At 42.3% G+C, this 18583-nt stretch overlaps 1 protein-coding gene across 3 annotated transcripts in view; it reads left to right on the forward strand.

Moving 5' to 3' along the window:
• Positions 1 to 1964: 1964 nt before the first annotated feature.
• The window catches only part of ZZZ3 (zinc finger ZZ-type containing 3), a 63789-nt gene continuing 47170 nt past the window's right edge, over positions 1965 to 18583 (forward strand). For 2 of the 3 annotated variants that reach the window (XM_084528660.1, XM_084528662.1), the window contains exon 1: positions 1965 to 2063. The gene's annotated coding sequence lies outside the window, so the exon portion shown is untranslated. Of the gene's footprint in view, positions 2064 to 2479; positions 2577 to 18583 lie in introns of those variants that run through there. The other variant, XM_084528661.1, reaches the window with a different exon arrangement.

The following is an 18583-nucleotide window of genomic DNA, read 5'->3' on the forward strand; positions in this document are numbered from 1 at the left end:
CAGGTTTCTCAAGGTTTAAATGTAAATTCTCTTGGGTGGAGATCTCATAGTAAACCTGCTTGATCTCACTCCTTAGTATGCATGGACTGCTTTTTGTTCTTTGCATATTGTTATTTTCCTCTGCTAGGGCAGCTGAGCCAAACTACCCTGTAGGTACACAGTGGCTGGATTCAATCCAGGGAACGCAGGGGGCATGTAAAGGCAGAGTAGGAGCCCCAGGAGTATCCCTTTCATTAGCAGGAGCTATTACCTGAAACATCACACTACTAACAACAGTTGCTCTTTGTTATCACTCCCATCCCTAGACATTACTGCTTCTTAAGCAAGATGGCAGAACATAATATTTAAGTACTTAGTGAATTCAAGGCAAATCCTGGTCCAGGGTGTGGTTAGACAATATGAACTGGGTTAATCCTGTTGCCAAAAAGTTACTGCTGCCAAGAGGATAGTCCTGCTCCTCCCCTCTGTTGGCAGCACCTTCTCCCCCACTTCTCACATGCTGGCTCCATTGTCTGTGTCTACTGTAAAGCCAATGCAGCTCATTTTTTTTTACCTGAAAAATAACACCCCAGAAACAGGAACAGTTTCTTGGTAGTTTAGGAAATCTGGTTGACAGTGTGCTCTGATGAGCACCAGTGGGCAGAGGGGAAGCAATGGGAGTGTGTGGCTGGCAGCAGGGGCAGCTTGTCAGCAGGCCATCAGATTAGGTCTGCCTATTGCTCAACTGCACCCTTAAGTGGCCATGGGAATTTGAAAAAATACAATACACTTTGCTCTGAAGCAGCTGAGAAGAACAGTCAGTTCTACTGCGAAGGGACTAGCACTTGGCTGAAATGCAGTAACGTCTCCAACCACTGCAGCTGTTTAGCTAAGCGAACATATTTCTAAACTGATTACAGTGCTTACAGGTGCTCCTGCAATAACACACAAAGCTCCATTGCTCTTTCAGATTTGGGCACGTGGACAAAAGACTGCATGAGAACAGTGGCATAGGTTCAAGAAAAAAATTTCCTTCCCTCTCTTGTGGGATTTCAGTTGTTTTGAATCTGATGGCAGGAGAAGAGTTCCAAGTCAGCAAGAAGCAGGGAAAAGTGAAAACTGCTTGGGAAAGTGGAAAAGCTACTGAGGTTTTTATGCAGACTCCAGGGCTGCAGAACGAACGCCTGTCTGACTAGACTAGTAATTTGGACAATTACCATTTTATTAAATCTGAAAGATACCGTCTTCACAGAAGTACAAGCCAGTCTAACTACCATAGTAACCGCCTTCAAAGGAAATTGAAAATATTTTTCAGTGCCTAGTCTCCTGTTACAGAAAACTAGTTTAGTTTTAGTATTTTCTTGCAATTTGCAAAGTTGCTATGGGTTCTTAATGTAAAAAGGGTTTTGAATTAGGTAAGGATTTAAATGGAAGAAAAATGAATCTTCTCTGTTTCTTGGTTAGCTGAAGCTCTTCCAGGTGAATTATAACTGTGAATTACCAGGGAAAATAAAAATCGAGAGGATAGCGATCAATACATGATAGTGCCTCTCCCTCTGTAGGAGCCCTGAGGTAAATAACGCCCTTTCCGAGCGGGCTCCGCGTTCGGCGGTAACTCGGCGACCCCGCGCCGGTTGGTGGCAAACAGGAGGCTGCCGAGGCAAGAGCACAGCCCCGCTGCCTCACTGCCGCTCACGGTCCGGCGGGCGCGGGGAGCCGCTCGGCTTCGCCCTCCTCAGCCCCTCGGCGCCCCCCGCAGCCCCCCGCTCCCGCGGGCGGGGCCGGCCCGGCCGCTGCCCCCCTCGGGGCCGCCCCCCGCCCTGGGCATGCCCCGGGGGGCGGCGGGCAGGCGGCGCCGTGCCGAGCCGGCCGCCTCCGCCCTCAGCCAGCAGGCGGAGCTGCAGGGAGCGGGTCCCCGCCGCAGCGCAGCGGCGGGAGGGGGAGGGGAAGGAAGCGGAAGGAGCCGCCGCCGCGCTGAGGGGAGCAGGCGCTGTGCGGAGCCGCCGCCGCCGCCGCCGGGTGCGGGCAGCGCGGAGGGGAGGGAGCGGAGCGCGGCCGGGGCCGCGGCCGGGAGCGGGCGGCAGGTGAGGGCCCGGGCCCGGCCCCGGGGGAGGGGGGAGCCGGGCGGGGACGGGGTCGGGACCCGCCGGGGGAGGGGGAGGAGGAGGAGGAGGGAAGGCGAGGGGGGAAGCCCCCACGTGACCAGCGCGTGCGGGAGGAGGCGGCGGCTCGCGCGCCCCGTTCGAATCAGCTGGCCCGCAGCGGCGACTCCCGCGCGTGCGCGGCAGCTCCGCCCCCCTCCTCTGCCCTCCCCTCCCCTCCCCGGCCGGCCGTGCGCGCTCCCGCCCGCCCTGACACACGGCGGGGCCGGCGACACGTGCGCGGCGCCGCGGCCGCCATGTTGGGGCCGAGCGGGCGCGCGGCGGTGCGCGTGCGCGCGCGGGGCCGAGCCGGGTCGCGGGGCGGGGCTGTACGGAGAACGAGTCGGGGTTGCGGGGGGGAGGAGGGGTGCGAAGGAAGCGAAGTCTCGCGAGGTGCCGCGGTTCCTGCGGGAGCGGGCCGGCTGCGGGATGGCGGCGCAGCGCTGGGCGTGCTGGGTAATGGTACCGGGCCGGGGGGCGGGCACCCCGCGCGCAGCCCCCGCCCCGCCCCCGCCGCCCGGCCCCGGGGCAGCGCCGCAGTCTCGGGCTCCTCAGGGAGCGGCCCCGGCGCGGCCCCGCCTCACCTCAGCTCACCTCACCTCGCCCCGCCGCGCCCTCGCAGCGCCGGCCGCTGCGGCACCGCCGGGCCCGGCCTTACCCCGCCGCCCCTCGGGCAGCCCCGCCTGCGGGCACCGGCCCGGCCCGGCCGCCGCTGTGCCGGCAGCACCCGGCCCCCTCGGGCCGGCCTCGCCCTGCGAGCTGCCAGGCTGGGCCCCCGAGCCGCCGGGGGGGGGGGGGGGGTCGCACCTCGGCACGGCCCTCCCGGGTCTCTGCGCCCTCAGGAGCCGAGCCGGTGTGCGGCTGTGGGGCCCGGCAGCGGCCACCTGGCACCGCGGAGCCGAGCGCCTGGCACGCTGCGGCCCCTCGTTGTCCCGGGCTGGGAAACGCTCCTGGTTTCGGCTGCTATCGGGTGCTGCTGCAGTTATTCTTCCAAGTGTCCCGGCTCGGCGATGGCCCCTTTGTCTCCGGGTCCCCATCTCGAAGGGAGAGCATATGGCTCTTCCTGATGGGGCCGGCGGTCTCTCCCCGAGTACAGCAACACCCGCAGCACTTGTGGTCAGGGACTGGATCTCTTCATATAGTGATGCAGGCTTAGCGTGCCACGTAACTGAGCCTACAACTTTTATAAAATAAGGGGTTCTTTGGCTTCAAACTTGCAAGCTGTGTGTTGGGAAGAGGTCCGCAGTCATTAAACGCATCGTGATTGCTCTTTGGTGGTTGTAGGTGTATTTGCATGTGTCCCGTTGGTGTTGCCATTATTACTGAACTAATACTGTGCAGATAGTTAGAGATCAAAGCTCCAAGTGTGCGCTGTGTTTCATACTGTATAATAACTCATACAACCCTCAAGGGCATGCCTCTTGGGTATATTTCTACCCTGCAGTCAGTTACTAGACTTTCCCCTCTTCTAGCTGCTGCAAGGACTGGAGATCCAGAAGGCTCTGTAGCTTGGGGCTAGCAAAACGTGGTTCTGTAAGCAAGTGGAACTTCTCAGAAAATGGGCTGAGTTACTGTTGCAGTTCAATTTTTTTTCTTTTTTTGGTCTTACAATACTGTTTGTCAGGTGAATTATATTAGTATTTACTTAATGAAAACTGGGAAAAAATGAGAAAAAGTGGTGTAGAGAAGAAAGATTCAATTCCTTTATAGTGAAGAATATGTAGTGAGATATTAGTGTTTGTAGGCCTCAGTTTTAAAACAAGATAAGCTATGAAGTGAAATTCTCATCCAGTTGAAGCCACTCATGAAACTCCCTTGCCTTAGAAAGGTCTGGTTAGGATTTCACTTCAGCATGTGATTTCCAGTGAGTCATTCAGGGTATGGACAACTTTGGTTGCAGGATTTCTACAGTGTTTATGTTTACTTAATAAAAACATTTAATGTCCTGAAATTACAGTAAATGCTTTTTGTTTTGGGCTGTTACACAGTGCAGCCATGTGTGTCCGTAAGCAGCAGCAGTTAGCAACCTTAACTTGAGATCATGTTTGTGTAGAACTTAGGCTCTTCTTGCAATTATCAGCGGTACCACCATTAACTGAAACGATTTGTCTTTGCATTGCATGTCATAAGCATGTAGTTACTGAGCTAAGCTGTATTAGGTAGCTTAGTTACTGAGCTGTCTAGAGATGAAGTTCAATCGTATGTTTCATCTCATAATATTTAATATTTCTGGAAAATGAGAAATAGTAAATCATATCTTAAAGCTTGGTGTTGTTACACATTTAATATGCAAAAATAACTAGATGTCTTACACACAGTTTTGGAACGTGTCCTATGGGCATTGATTGTAGTGCTGACCAGCATGATTGCTGTAACATCTATTGGTGTTTCTGGCGTACTTGTGATGTGAGATTCAAGTCTGCTCTCTGCCTTATACAGAGTGAAGGCTTCGCTCTCCCAGTATTTCAAGGAGACTGGAAGGAAATTTTGTTTCTTGTTCTTCCAGGTCTTTCTAGGTGCTAGGACTACTCCTAGCATCTGGTCGGTGATCCTTGTCTGGTTGATACAAGGTGGAAAGACTTCCACTTTTCTCTTTTACCACTATGTTGGCTAAGAGGAATGAGAAAAGAGTTTTTAAAAGTACTCATCGAGTTGGAATAGAAGTCTTGGCAGTCAGTCTGTCCTATTCCCCATTGTTTAAGTGTTTGTTTTTAAGAACGTGAAAGACTACTTAAAAAAAGCCCTTTGAAGTCTTTATGCATAATCTATTGGTGTTCTCTTTGTTTTGGTTTTCCCAAAAATGGAAGTCTTTGCATTTTGTGGGAATTGATGATACAGGTCTCCTCGGTCATAAAAAAGAGATTTGAGAGGGAGAGCTTAATTTCAAGATTCAGCACTTGCTTATAGTCACAGATTTACACTGTACTTATATAAATCCTAGAAACACAGTACTGGAAGACCTATTCTTCCTCTTCTTCCAGTTTGGTATAAATATTCTAAGATTATTCCAGACAGATATTTGTAGAACTTGTCCTTAAAAACCTTGATCAAGAAAAAAATCTTCCACCTCTGTAGGCGGGAGTGAAGTTGCAGAAAGCAAGAAACTTTCTCACTTCTGTAGTGAGAAAGGTTTTTTTTTTTTTTTTCTTTCTTTCTTAGTTTCCAAATTAAGTGTTCTTTGCTGGGAATCAAGCTGCTTATTATAAGAACTTGCTCCTGATAAACTTTATGCTTATGGCTATGTTGTTCTGGTTTTAAGAACATTGTAAATATGGCTTCTGCTTTAAAAACCGCCTGTGGTGTAGAAGAACCTTTGTAAGAGTTTATTTTAACTTTGTGAAAACCTTCTTTCAGTTTGAGTAACTCAAAATACCATTAGGAAATGCAGACCTAAACATTGAATAGCATGTTCTCTTTCTTCTTGGATGCTGTTATTAAACAAAAAGACTTTTAAAAAGGTTCTTTGCTGAGGTGCAGCTTCATAATCAAAGTAAAATACTTGGTTTTGTAACATAATGGGTTGACACTTTAATTTAGAATTTGTGTTATGATCTTGGATATTAGTTACAAGCTTGCATTCAACTACTTCACTTAGAGAATTTGTCATATGGGAGGTTTGTTGTTTATATACAACTTTGGGCCAAAAGCTTTGTAGATTAAGTTACAATGACTGTTCTTTAAAGTTCCTTTAATGTTTAATGCTTACAGTGAGTCCAGTTAAATGTAGAAAGGCAGAAAGATCAGCTAGTCCAATCCTCTGGAATCCTTTGGAAGGGCACCAAGATCATTCCCTCTTGTGACAAAGTTCTTTGTGATGCTTCTTGCTGTAGCTCATCACCCCTTGGTGCAAGTTTCACCTGATACTCAATTTCATATTTTTGCTTTGCATTAAGCTGATAGCTTTCTGTCTTGTTGCTTCTGAAAACACTCGACTCCCCTTTCAGCAATGTTTTATCTGTTAAATTGCCATTCTCTGCTCTCCATTTTTACTGGTTTATCAAACTTCATCGTAGGATATAGAGAATATGAATGTTGGCAAGACAGAAATGTAATTGCCCAAGATTTTAAAGGTGTTTATACTAGTTCCGTTAAATACCATATTTAGACACAGATGTTTGCTTTGATTAATGGGATGCACACGTGCCAGACAAACCCCTGTTAAGATGGGTCAGAGTAAAAGCTTGTCTCTAGAGAATACCTGCCAGTAGCAGAGCAGTGGGATTTTTTGTCTGCCTTGTACAGCTCTGTCACGAGACATACCTAATTCTGTCCTTAAAACGTAGTGATTTGAACTTCGTTTAAAACACTTATTTTCTTTAGAAATGTAAAAAGGAAATGTGTGTGCTTGACAGTTTGCTTGTTGGTGCCTAAGTGGTATTATCCTGGTTTTAGTTGTTGCTTTCCTTTTTGTTGTATTGGTGTGTACATGTGCACATATATGACCTGAGTTTTTTAGGGGCAGAGTGTTTTTGTTGTTGTTTAGGGTGTGTGTGTGAGCTGAAGTGTTTTTGTAGTATCAGAATATAGCCCAAAATCAAAATTGGAAGAGCTGTGCAACTGGGTTACTGTGCCACAGGCAAACACGTTGAAGAGGAAGGAGAGTGCCAGAGCCTCCCTCCCTTGTTTGTGTTGTTTGAAAGACAACCTGGTAGAATAAGTCCAGTAGTGCTGAAATTAGGGGTTCTCTCTCCACAGCTAAAGAATACAGAAACACCAAAACTAGATACTGTCAGAGATGGTTTGCTGTGCTGGTTAGTTACTTGTTAATTACATGCTCTAGAGACATTACAGATTGAAGGAGTGCAGCGAGTGGAATTTAGCAGGTATATTTCCTGAATTTAATCCTGTTTAGTCTTTCAGCTTGTGACCTGGATGATAGAACAGAGCACATTTACATATTGCCTGGGCAGTGCATATTGAGGGGGCCATACGAGCACTAGAGTATGAAATGGTCCAAGCAAATGGCACAAAAAATCTGAAATACATGGGTGGCAGTTCAGTAAAGAGAAATGCAAAATAATATGTTTGGGTAGCAATAATAGACTTAAATATGAGAAACAACTGGCTGGGCAGCAGCTCAGCAAATAAGCAGCTATATCACAAAATGAGCACAAATGAGTCATGACAGCGTTAAAAAATCTTACAGGAGTCACAGTGGGACATAAGAAAAGGATTGTGGTTGTGTGTAAGATAGGAAATGCTTCTGCAGTGGTCAGTGTAAGGCCTCAGATGGGGTACTGGCTGTTTTTTGTTTTGTACTTTGAGCAGATTTGGACCACTTGAAGAGCACTTAGAGGAGGGTTGCAGTTAGGACCTTTGGGGAAGGACTGCGAGAACTGAACTTGCTTAGGTTATGGCAGAGCATAATGATAGGCTTCAAATACAGTAAGGATTGCTACAGAGGGGACTGTAATAAACTCTTCCCTCCAGGTAGGGTAAGAAATAATGGTCCTAAATAGCACAAAGGGAGATTTCTGTGCTGGAAGAAAACTTTCCAGCTCTGTGGATAGATAAAAATGGGGTTAGATATCTGAAGAAGGTAATGGGATATCTATTGCTGAAAGTGCTCTAGAAAAAGTTAAATAACCTCGTCTTACAAGTGATTTGGGTATAGCTGGTCTGGCCTTGGCCACAGGAGGTAGGGTGACTTGTCAATGTAAGATCTGTTTTTATGATGTTAGTTTCAGTCACTGAAACATTTTTATGATGTGACTGAAACAAACAACAACAAAAATCAGACTTAAAACCCCAGACTTTGTAGTGGAGCAAAAAGCTAAGTGATGTGACAGTCTGTAAGGTTTAGCTTGAGAAAATACAGCAAATATCTCATTAAAAAGTTGTTTTATAAAGCCTTTTAAACCTTCTGTATAAGTTAATATGGAAAATAAATAGGATTTTTTTTTTTTTATCTTTGATTTACCTTTTGTGGTTTTGTTTGTTTATGATCCAGTAGAAACAAACTGAGCTAGAGTCAAGGTCTTTCAGAAAACTTTACTGAAAAGAAGCAAAGTTAAAATGACGAAGTCTAAGGAGCCAGGGAATCAGGTGCATGCCAAGACTCTGAAGAGCGAATCATTCAGCTTCAACTTGTCTCTGTATAACAGAGATAAGAGCTATCATCTGGAAGATATGTTTTGGGGGATAATCATCACTTACAAAGTATCTTCAGTATCACAGTAGTGCTGTGTAGTAGTACCAGTATGGAATAGGCTGAATAGAAATACGTGCTTTCAACTATATATACTGTTTCTAAACAAAATCTCTCCTTTGAGATTTTTTTAGGTGGTATGAAAGCAGTTGTTTAAGTTGGGAGAACTAACCTTGGAACAGAAGAGTTACTAAAGCTCTTTAGGATTAAAAGTGCCATGCAGCTAAGCATAGCATTCAGTTTAATAATTTACTCTTTTTTTTTTTTTTTTCTCTATTAAAAGCCAACTGCCTGCATTTTATGTGACCTTGTTCAAGCTTTTCTTGAAAATTTTTAAAATTTGTCAGAGCTGCCTTGGAGTTAATGAAGAATGAAGGCAAGGCTGTGTCATACAGATGTATGCTCTGCAATTAGAAAAAGGGTTAAACAAACTGTTACATTCTTAACATTTCAAGAGAGTGTAGAGGATTGAGATAAAATAATGCTTTCAGTCTGTTTCTTCCTAATTGCAATTAGACTTAATTGCATTTTTCTATCTGACCAATGGTATGGATTAAACTTTCTGTACACTTTAGGTCAACAAAGTGTCGTCATCCTGTTTGCTGTAATTGATGGGAAATTGCTCACTAAAGCATTGAGAAACAAGGTGTTGGTAACTGATAGGGCACTGGTTTGAGGTGCTGATGTGCTGCCTGCTTACAAATGGCTGCAGGTGCAACAGGACACGGGGAAAGCTAATGCTAAAGGTCTCTCGTACTTCAGTTAAATGTGATTTCAGAACTGTTTTTCTAAAAATTGATAAAGGTAGAAGGAGAGAGCTGTCCCCTAAGTTAGAATGATGTCAAAAAAAAAAAAAAGGCATTTGTTCCTTTCCTCAAATATTTTAAGTCTTCCACGGATTTTTCGTACAAGTATCACTGCAGTACAGAGGCTTTCTTGTAGAGCATTGTGAAGGGGTCACAGAATCTCACAGTAAGGGAACAAAGGCTTAAGCCTTGGGCAGGGGCAGATGCACCTATTCCCTAAGCTCCACCTGGAGAGCTGTTACTGAGAAGGAATCATCAGACAGAACAACTGTCTGACAGCTGAGCTGTCTGGGGGAAAAAAATAATGCAGTTTTAACCTGGAGCTGGGAGAAGAATATCCCAGGGTGGTCCGGGGGAATATATGGGCAGTGGCTGACTAAAAGATTTGTAATGGGAACCCATGGATGTTGCAACAGATGATGGAGTTTGTTTGCTTATTTTTTTTTCTGTTTCCAAGTGTATAAAATTTTGGCAACTTTTAAAATTGTGTTTTGCTAATCTCTCTGAAGTTCGAATATATTGGTACATGTTTTCTCTTCCGCCCACTGCCTTCTTGTCATGTACTTGCACTTTCTCTGTGTATATCTCTGAAAGTCAGAGTATAACTAGCACCAAGTCTTAGTTCTTTGGTGTATGTTATTATATTGCTTTTGATAGTAACTACTCGATCTAAATTACTTCTTGAAAAGATTTGACAATGTGTCTGTGCTTTGCTGTGCTGCCAGGGTTGTTCTCTGGGTATTTCCTCAAAAGCGAGGTTTCAGGAAAAAGGAAGCTGATCAGAAGTTCTCAGTTCTTTCCAGTCCTTAGGCTGCAACTTGCTTTGTAGTTTTTGTTTTGCCCTAGAAAGATAGGCAAAAGAGAGAGCTGCTGCAGCACATGATTTTTTAAAATGTGGTTTTCTATTTTTAGCAGAATCATGGTCTTTATGAGATTTTTTTTGAAATTCTGCTATATCCCGTGCATTGCAAAAAGGCTGAATAATCATCATTCAAGGCATTATTGTAGAGCCTGCAGCAGTGCAATTACTTTTCATATATGCTTGCATAGTTTTAAGTCCGTCTGTGAGGAAGTGGTTTCTGACAGAACAGAGTGTAGTTATCTCATTTCTCTTTGCTGAGATCAGCCGCAAATTTCTCTGGATCATGTAATTGGGAATCTGCTGATCCTTTGTTAAGAGGATTCCAAAGATACTTTAGATGGAAAAGGTTCTTCACCAGCTTGCTACCGTCTGAAAGGCAGTGCTGAAAAGGACAGTGAGAAACATTTACTTCTTGTCTGATGTCTGAGTTCAGACACCATCTTGCCCCCACCAAAGTAAAGCCTTTTCAGATTTCTTTTCCTACTCTACGGTTCAATTCAAGTCTTTTTTTTTTTTGATGGTGAGTCTTATTTTGATGGGGTTCTTGACACATAGTTTGAAGATCTGAGTTATAGTTGATACAGAAAATGTTGCAAATCCTTAAGAACCCACTGCATTTTATTGGCATGAATGGGTTGCTTTATGGAGAAGCCAGGTTTGCTGTCAGGACCTTCCAAATTCTTCAAGTGTGTAAGGGAACAGAATTCTTACTGTTGAGACCTAGATCTGTTTTTTAAATGCTACCCCCCTGCCATCCCACCTCACTCCTCCCTAAAAAACCCACCCAACACACCAACAGTCTAGGTAATTCAGTTCTTGTTGGTATTTGTGAATTTCAGTTCTGTCACATACTAACTTAAATATCCCTGGTTACAGCACAGAGGTGATTTTATTGAAACTTTCTATACTACCTGAGAGGTTATTTTTTTCTATCTTACCAAAATTCTGAATACCAGAGGGAATCTTCTGCAGGGATCTGGAGGTAAAGGCAGGCCAGTTACTGTTGCTTTATCTGGTGTGAGTCATCTCTCTGATTTTCCAGGTGAAAGGTAACTCTGGTGATCAGAATGCCGTGTCCTGCTCTAAGGATGCAAGGATGATAACTCATCGTGACCTGTAGTTGTGGTTAGATCAATGGTCTTAAAAAAAAATAAATAAATTGTTAGATTGTTGAAAGTCTCTATTTACATAGCCCAATAAATTCTCCTAAAGAGTCCCTGAGAAACAGCTCTGGGGAGGCCTAATGTGTGATCGTTGTACTGTTTTCAGGCTTGATTCGTGGGTTGCTCTAACTTTGTTATATGACGTGTACCAGTCACGTGGACATTTCTTCTTGTTCCATCTGTTGTATCAGTAGCCTGATTTGCAGAAGTGGCATGAGCCATTTAAGGTCTCTGTGTATGTGCCCTTAAATGTGTCCTTTGCTACGTGTGGGCTGCCCTTACAGCTTTCCTAGCTGGTTAGCTCATGCTACTGCTTTGAAACAAAAGTTTGCTTTTCTATACTTCAGCAATTACCTTCTGTGTGTAGTTTGATGACTGTTTCCTCTTGACCCTCACTGACTGTATTTCCCATAACGAGAAGATGTCAAAAATAGCCCAGGGGGTTGAATCAGTAACAAGCACGACCACAGAATGTCTTGCTTCTTTTTCTCTGATGCCTTCTTTGTGCCTCAGGTTCTGTCAGCAAAGACATGCATCAACTGGATTTCAGTTAAACTTCCAATAAAATTTTAACAGTTTTATATTCAAGTCAGCAGTACAGCAGAGTGAAAATGAAGTATAAGAGATGCTGTGACCCCAGCTTTGCAGAAGCAGACATGAAGAACATTTCCCCCAAGCAGCTCACAATTCCAGTATGACCTGAGCTGTAGCTGGGCAGTATACAGCTGGACAGAAACAGTAAGGCAGCTAAATTGCTTTCTGTGCATCAGTTATCAAATGTTTTAATCTTCATTGTGGAAAATTAGAGTTCTAAGCTAAGCAAAGTAACTGTGCTTTTTATGCTTATGAGGAACTAAGGGATAAGGGACAGCCTGAGAGTGAGGCTTCACATTACAGCTAACCTGACCCAGTGGATATCTGCCACCAAAGCACATAGCTCTGGCCCCTGCTTTCTGGTAGCACCTGTGCTCATTAGACCAGTACAGTACGCCTGTTTTGGGAGCTAAACCAGCCAAAAAATAATGGCTCTTTTGTAGGGGGTTGTGTTTTCTAAATCAGCTCATTGTGAGATCGGATTGAATACTACTAACATGAATGCATAGGAAAAATGAGGATGGTGTGTCAGGGTTACGGGGGAGTGGGATTGCCTCTTTTCTGTAGATTATATCACTTAACAGTAAAATGAAACCTCACCTGAGAAGTCTCACTGAAAACTCAGAAGAGGGAATGACTGAAGGCTCAACAGAGTACGTGTCAGGCCTTTTGATAAGGAGCAGGATGATAGATTAGTGTGGTTTTCTTTGCTGTTTTAGAAAGATATGGGGAAAGTGGTTACTGGGATAACAGCAAACAAGGGAAATGCCATTTGGAAACATACCTGAGTGGATACAAGTGGAGCAGGGGTAGGTGTTGCAGTAATTAGTATAGAAAATAAGATCCTCATCAAGTTGCCTACTTGGTACAACAGTGGAAACCTTTTTAAAATGACATCAACTGCTGAAAAGAGGGTTCAATCACTTAAAAAAAAATATATACGTTTGCCATTGGGTCATTGTAACCTGCACTGTTGATGGATGTGCAGCCTTCAGCATAGGTGCCTACACTGGTCCAACATGCCAAGAATTAGTCTGTGAACCCCCAGATAGATTTCCAGTTTTATTTCTTTAGTGTCTTTTTAAATACATGGACATTGTTAAGTTGCTCTTCCTCTCCGCTAAGAGCAAATTAAAGATGTTTCTAATGCCTTCTCAACCAAGTAAGGGTAATCCAAACTGTATGTACACACAAGTCTGAGAAGGAAGCAGCCCCGACCTTACCTGGGGGCTTTTTCAGTGAGCTGACTTGAAATGCATAGCAGCCAATGTGTTTTACAAACATCCTGGGCAAAGTTTGGAAGTGTGTTTGCTAGGAAAGCATTAATTTCATAGCAGATAATGTTTTGAAATGTTAATGTCAAGGTTTATTCTGAGCCTAGCAGAAGTGATTTATTGTACTCTCTCTACAGTTCCAGTATAAATAAATGTACAAAGGAGGATTCAACCCACATTTTGTAGAGGGAATGCACGTATTCCTTTGGACAGAACATTCAGTATTTTCATGGATGGCCTTAAAGGTTTTTTTCTTCTCTTTTTTGAGCAGTATAAATAATCAGGTATCTTAGGTGATGGTCAGAATTGTTAATTTCAATCAAGTACTTCTAGAGTGGCGATACTTTAAAAATATTTCAGTGATTACAGAAAAGAACTGATAATAATCTAGAGCTGACTTGATTTCACCACTGGCTTGAATCAGAGTTGTAAACTCAGATCTCACAAAACTGAGTGAATGGGGGATAAAATAGAATCACATTTTCAAAAACGGGAAATAATTCATAAGAATAAAATATGCAAAAAACATTCAGTGTTCTTGTATAGGTGCTTTTGTAAAAACATAACTCAATTTTCACAAGCTGTCAAAGAAGTAAATAGTGTTGAGTGTTATTAGGAAGGGGGTCGCAACGCAAAACATTACTATTCTGCAGTAAAAATCATTTGAATGAGTTGTGAATACCATGCTTTGAATATTGTATTCAGAACTGGTCCCTCTGATGGATTCAGCACAGCAAAGAGCAACATGAATAATCAGAGGCTTGGGATAGCTTCTGGGTGCAGAACACAGGGACAATAAACTAAAGAAAATAAGAGTTAATTCTGTGACCATACAGCAGGTATATCCTCAGATCTGCCATGCCCTATACGATCATTGTATTTAAGTACTTTTTGTGTTTCCAGTTACAGGGAAAGTAATTTTTAAAGATAAGGGATTGTCACATACTTTTCCTCAAGCTATTGAGCAAGGTATGTGTTTAATTGCTTATTGCCGTAGGAGAGAGAATATGTCATGGAGTTATGAGGGCTTTGTGTCTTGAAGGTACAGCAAATCCTGCTCTTACGGGCTGCATTCCTACTGTGCTTCTTTTATGGCTACAACGTTATGCTGTAGGTAATGCAGTTGTTCATAATGAAGTCGCTTCTACTTTTAGACAAAATTTTAGATGTTCTGTAAGAACTGGCAGTCAGGGTTTTTTGGAAAATATTTTAAATCATAAAGCTAAGCAGTTTTATGGATGGCATGTAAATTACATTTGTCATGTTAATCCTTGCTTAATACTTGATGTCAGCTCTTCAGAGGTACGAAGAAGGGGATAAGCAAAGCACTTTGATACAGCACTCACATTTCTTAACAATAGTTAACAAACAAACAAACAAACTTTACAAAGGGTCAGTAAGGTTTTTCTGGGACATTGCTGGCCAAGTGTAAGCAGTTTATTGTTTAAAAAAAAAAAAAAAAAAGAGCAATGTCGAGTCCTCTGCTTGTTATCTTTTCTCCATAAATGCAATATGCATGTCAAAGTGAATGAAAGAGATTTTGAATTTTGTAACTGCTGTTGATTATTTTCAAGTTCACTCTATTAAGATCCCACGCTGTCTCTGGCAAACTGGCAGAAAGCTGCTAACGGTGTTCAGTCTTGTAAGAAATAAACATTTTAACTAATTAATTCTATGTAACTGAATGTTGCAGTGGGAGAAAAGTGGGGAAAATCCCACTTTACCTTATATTTGTTTATGTTAATATATTAAGTCCAACATAAATAATTTTCCTGTTTAGTCTAAGCTTGACCTAATTTCTTTTGGTTAGTTTGTCAGGCAGTCCAGTATGTATTGCAGAGGCAAAGCCCAAGCATGTGGAGAGCGAGACCTTGGAGAAATTAACGGCAAGTGTGGATTCTGTATTCCTGTGATGGGTTAGCTGTTCATGTTCAGCAAAGTGTTTGAATTCTGGCAATCTGCTCTTGTTTGCTTAGGTATGGAAACTATATAATTCACACTCTTTGACCCAGCTGCTGACAGCTCCTTCCTGTTGCCTGAGTCTGGTAAAATATGCTGAAGATAGGCTGTAGGTCTCTTTTCCTTTTGTTCTTGTGCTTCGAGAAATTCTCTAGTGGCTGAATCTGGATCTTGAATATCCTTTTCATGTTTCTTCAGGCCTTTTACCTGTTGGTACAGGTAATTGCAAGGAATGGTAGGATGAGCATCTCCTTTCTTTCTTTGAAATAGTTATTAAAAATTGTAGGCACTCTGTTCAGACATATTTCCTACATAAAAGGTTAAATTCTGTTAACTTATTAAAACTTGATCACCGTTTGCAATATACTATTGAATTAATAAGCTGATGAAGTGTAAAAGCACTAAAATGCTATTGCAGTTACCATGAGTTGTGTTATCTTAAGAGAAAGGCCAAAAGTGAAACATGTCAAGAATTGAGTTTCAGGAAAATACAATGAGAAAGGACAAGACGTCATTTAAAACCTTGAGGTCATGCGTTATATTAGGGTGGATAAAACTGCAAGCATATGTTGAGGTTACCAACATGCAGTTGTATCCACTTGAAACATCTATGACATTGTAGTTGAAATGGCATACTCATTTATGCCGTAGCTTTCTGTTGTTGATAACACCATGGATCTTTTCTTTTTTTTTTTTTCTATGGAAAACTGTACATAGGCAAAGTCAAAAAGTGAAACAGGTGGGGAAGCTCCAAGTAAAACACAGAAGTGTCATTCTGGTATGTACAACTGAAAGCAACAAAGAGAATGAGTTATAACTGGAGTTGCTGTTGGATAGCTAACCTTTTGTCCTTACCATTTTGCCAGGTTATGGGTATTGATACCAATTTGTAAAAATTAAAAATTAGAATTCTCTTTTACAAACACATCTGTGGAATAGCTTGAATGCTAGAAATTTATGGGAGCTCAAGGGAAAACAGTGAAAATTCACAGAAGAGAAATCCATTGAAGTTTATTACATAGGTAGAAATCAGCCATTACTTAAGAGGGAGGACCCTGTGTTGAGAAAAGTTGGAAGCTGGAAAGGAGTATTCCCTCTCTTCCCCAGGCATCCGCTTATGGCTGTTGGTGAGACAGAGCGCTGACTAGATAGACCTTTGGTCTGACTTTCTTAGTTTCAAACTTCTTTATTGCATTAAGTTTAAAATAATGGACTTGCTTTTAAAGTCAGTGAATAAGTTTTGAAAATGGGTAATCAACGTAAAAGGGAATTGAATGTCTATATGCAGACATGACAGGTACGTTCACATGCTTAGACAGTAATAGGTAAGTCTCTTGCTCTGTAAATGTAGTGCAGCTTCTCAGTATCTGGAGCATGGGATATATTTAGAAAGTGCTTGATAAAGTATTCAGAAAGAGGGAAGGGGTAATACAATTGGGATGAATTTTGCACTTTGTAGGCAGTCTTTCATTTTATGCTTGAGCAGTGAGCATAACTTTGAAAGTAAATTGCTTCATGCAGGTGCAGGAAATAATAAACTGGGTATTGCAAAACAAAACAACCCCGGAGAACAATAAGAGTCAAAGCAGAATACCTGGGTATTCCTTATATCACAAACTTGCGTAAAGGAAACAAAAAGAAGAGCATTCAGAGGGTAAATTGTAATTGTATTTCAGCAATGTGTTGACAGGTTAATGGTGGGTTTAGAGTAACAGTATAAAATTTTAGAAAGGCTTAGAAACACATTTTTAATCTATAAAATATTTTTATTGAGCAAGTTAATAAGCTACCTGGGAAAGAAAACATTTGATATATGGTTGTATTGTGTGAAAAATTATTAATCTGGCTGAGTCTTTCAAGATAACTGATATCTGACTTTAAAAGATTAAAAAAGCATGAATCAGAATGGTCTTAGTCTTTCTTGTGCTGAGGACAGTAGAAACTGCAAAACTGATTAGTAAACCTGCATCTAGATGAAAAACATAAGTGGAGCAAGCCTGAAGACAATTCGTTAGTGGTCGCAAGAAAAGCAAAGACCTGTAGTTATGGTAGAGAAATAAAAATAGTCTTATGTTTTGTTTTTCATTTTTTCCCCAAGATGATAATTACACTTCCTGCCAAAGTTTTTAAACAGAAAATGTTCATATTTAGAACACAAGAACTAAAAGGCTGAGATTTTAAATGTAAATGCAGGTTAAGCAAACTTTTAAAGTCTTTCCAATGAATAGTACGAGCACAGGCAAGGCAGAACACAGAAAACCCAGGAAATTAAATGCAATGCAAAAATTACTCATCAGTGAATGTGCTGGCCTACCAATACAAATACTACTCTGAGCAGAGAAAGAGAAGAAAGCAAAATTGCAGTCAATCAAAACAAAATTACACATGATGCAATCATAGGTTTTTTGGAGACTATACTACAATATATACTAGAATAAAAAAGGAAAATAGGCTCCCATTGTAGTATTAAATCAAGGAAATTCTGGCTTGCTATGCTGTCTGGAAGTTTCTGGATATAGACAGGAGCAGCTACACAATGTATTGTACTAGTTGAATGAGGACCACTCTTAAAATACTTTTTTGTTGCTGTTTTTTTAATCGAGGCCAGTTCTGAACTAAGAGAAGATATGCAGTAGTGTTCATACTGAAAGTTGTTTTTTTTTGTGACCAGATGGAGAACAATGTTCAAATACAAAGGGACTGGTCACTGTAAGAGCTTTAGAAAAAAATGCAGTTACCACTGCACTTAGAACACCTTCAGTAGTTGTCAGCTGACACTTCAGGAATCCATGCAGCTTGAAATACGCACAATGGTCGGCTTATTCAGAATGCTTAAGTGCAGACCGAGGCAAAGAATGAGAATGTCAGATGAGAGTGAGTTATGAAACCTGTCAGCTTAACAAGCTAAGAGTCTGTTGCAAAGCAGAATTTGGAAAGCATCTAAGAATAATTTGTAAGATGTCATTTATAAGTGCTGATGTCTGTTGTTCTCTCGGGATGCTCAGGCACTGGGAGAAATTGTCTGTCTGCTTTCCAGTATTGGGGCTACTGAGGTGAGACCAGCTCATTCTCAGTGGGGCTGATGCTGACGTGCAGCTCACCGAGAACAGAAGTGGCCCAGAGCTGCTTTGAAAAGACCATCTGCAAAGGCGAAGCTATCATACATGGCTAAATGCAGCTAGAGGTTGTGGTGTGTTAGGCCATTTGTAAAAAGTCCCTTTCCAGCTTTCCTGTGGGCCCCCTTTAGGCACTGGCAGGACCAAATTTATTGAAGTCAGTTGTAACATAGCTGAATGAGCATTTAAAAGAGCTAAGAATCCTTAAAAATAACTGCTAAAATGCAACATGAGGCAAGTCACTCCTGATAGCATGCTACTACAGTATTTAAGTTCCAGGTTAAAGCATAGTTTGTTTTAAAAGCTAGTCCTTTACTTTCCAGAGCCCCAGCATGTGAGAACGCTTCAGTTGGTTACCCGGTGAGTGGTGATACAAGTACACCTGCACTATCAGCTCACGTGGCAAGGGAGCCTGTGATTCTGGCAGCATGGAAGTGCAGCAAGTCAGAAGACAAAGCATGGTTGTGACTGTTTATTTTACTGAGATGCCAGGGTAGTTCTTCTGCAACTTTTCCCTTCCTAAGTCTATCTAGAATGTGTT

This window comes from Aythya ferina (assembly GCF_964211825.1).
Source record: "Aythya ferina genome assembly, chromosome: 8".
Lineage (NCBI taxonomy): Eukaryota > Metazoa > Chordata > Aves > Anseriformes > Anatidae > Aythya > Aythya ferina.